This window comes from Pseudochaenichthys georgianus, chromosome 1 (genome assembly GCF_902827115.2).
Source record: "Pseudochaenichthys georgianus chromosome 1, fPseGeo1.2, whole genome shotgun sequence".
NCBI classification, from domain to species: domain Eukaryota; kingdom Metazoa; phylum Chordata; class Actinopteri; order Perciformes; family Channichthyidae; genus Pseudochaenichthys; species Pseudochaenichthys georgianus.
The window spans coordinates 4,145,681-4,148,342 of NC_047503.1; positions in this window are offsets into that span (position 1 = coordinate 4,145,681).

Here is a 2,662-nt window from a genome sequence, read left to right on the forward strand (position 1 = left end):
GGATATTTTACATTACCTAAAGATGGTCATCATTCTGGGTGAGGACTGAGACAACATGAAGTATACTTCCTGGTTGAAATGTTAAACGTTTGACACTGCATCTGAGTAGAATTGATTCATCTTTAAATGTATTATTTACACTTCGCTTTTCCTACGGTGACATGTCAAAATGTCCTCCATTTAAAAAGCCCTATGAAGTGAAACATACAGTAAATTAGATACACTTTTCAATATAATGTTGCTCAACACCACCAGGAAGTGCAGCTTTAATACATCCAACTGAATTCTAGTTTAAGAAATCGTATTTATTACATGGCTATTTTTTACTACATGCTTTGTGGTTACACATTGTAGGACATATCTATTCATACAATAGCTGATACACGTGATGTTATATTGTATTATTGTAGGTGTTATTATTAAAAATGCAACATTGTATGGCACTTATTGCATATATGTCCCATAGTGAGGCTATTACACCAATTGAAAATCTTATTCCCTGCGAGTCATTTTCAAATATGTAATGCTATTTGAACGTCTGCAAGACTCGTTTTCACATCCTTTGAATTGATATTACTTTTCCAAAGCAGTTGAGTTGAATACTTCATTTGAAAGTATGGCCTTCAAAACTAATACATTAAATATAAAATAATTAGGACTTAAACTTGAAGGACTCAAAGATGAAATGTCCTGCTTTGAAAGATAAAATAACCAATGTCAGTTAACATGTACCATTACTTATTACCTTTTTATTAACATGTAGACATCATTTGTATGTTGTACCCCCAGGAGGTGGAACACGTTTAAGCAAGTTTATATACCCCAGTTCTTCACATTTAAGGTTTAACTTAGCATAGCATATGCTCAAAGGTTCAGGCAGAGGTGGGAGAAGTACTCGGGTCTTATTTAATTAAAAGTAGAAGTACCAGAGTGTAGGAATACTCTGTTACAAGTAAAAGTCCTGCATTCAAAATGTTACTCAAGTAAAATTAGAAAAGTATTATCATCAAAATATAGTGAAAGTAGCGACAGTAAAAGTAGTCGTTGTGCAGATTGGTCCATTTCAGAATAATATATATGATATGTTTTATAATGATTGATCATGAAAGTGTTCTCAAAGCTGGTGAAGGTGCAGCTAGTCTGAAGTACTTTGTAGACTGCAGGGTAGCTGGTGGATTTACTCCAGGTGGAACTAAAGTCTGATTCAACACTTGGTTATATTTAGTTATAGTAAAGTAACTAAAGGTATTACGGTGATTTACACAATCTTTCTAGGGACTACAGATGGAAAATAGCCTTTTGGCTAACTCTGGTACATTTACAGAAATGTGATTAATGTGCACTGTCCCTGTTAAATGAATGAATAAATAAAATACATGTAGTGGAGTAAAAGTACACGATTTACCTCTGAATTATAGTGGAGGAGAAGCACTTTCCATTGTATGCTACATTGAAAGTAGCATACAATGGAAATACTCAACTAAAGTACAAAGTATCTCAAAATTGTACTTAAGTGCAGTAGCCTATTGAGTAAATGTACTTTACTTTCACTTCTGCTTTTAGATAAACGGGATAATGATTTAAATAAAAATATCTTCCACTGAAATCTTGTAGAGTATAAGCAGTTGCGGCTCCAGAGTATTTTGTTGGGTAATCTATAGGGCTAACCCATACAGCGGTGGGGCTCAAGTCAGTATTTGCATGTAATTACATACACGCTCCCCGTGACAGTGAAACGCCACGCGTGAGGTTTAGATTATTTCCCTGTCTCAATCCAATGGATATGTATGAAATAAAAAGGCACATTTGTCTTGTCTGAAAGCCCAACCCCTGTAGGGGGGGGGGGGATAAAATACACATTCTGGTACTCTCTTGAGAAGAACAATAAATAAATCTATTACTACACGACATATTTAAAAAAAAAATTAATGCCATTTTAGTTTTGTGTTACTTTGTTCTGAAAGCTGAACCTGCTGCTCCTCACAGAGAGAAGAGGGAAGAGGCTGTGAATGACTTTACAGTGTGGATAAGGGTGGATATCCCCCATTGTTCTGTGTGTCAAAATGAAAGACAGCCCACATACCTATCAATCATCAAACCGTGGGGTCTTATTTCATTATAATGTTGTATCCATGGACCATGGATATATAAAGGGAAGTTCTACCGCAAAAGTATTCTCCGTCGGGACTTCCTGCAACAGCACCACGCCGTTATCGTGATTCTGATTGGCCAGAAGACATTAGCAAAGATGTTCTATTGAGAAGACGATCATTCAATGCGTGACAAAAGTTTTCAAAACCGTTTCTAGTCTTCGGCATTTCCAGACAAGCGGCTACTGAAATCAATCTTACTAGCTGCTGTCTGTGCAATTTACTCTGCACGAGTTGGCGGACTTTATTGTTCCTACTTTAACATAATTTTTCATGGTGGGGCTAAAGTGGAGCTAAGCCATTTCTTGGTATGGCTGTAGCCTACCCCAGCCATACCCGGGAGCCACCACCGAGTATAAGAAAGCATACAATTAAGTTACCCAAATAAGGTCGAAGTACATCAGAATGATTACCTCCAACTAACACTGATATGATCATGTTTGGCCATACATCCATGGTTTGGCCGAGCAGACCACCGGCAGAGCGCGAGCAGGTGTTCTGTGTCTCTGCCG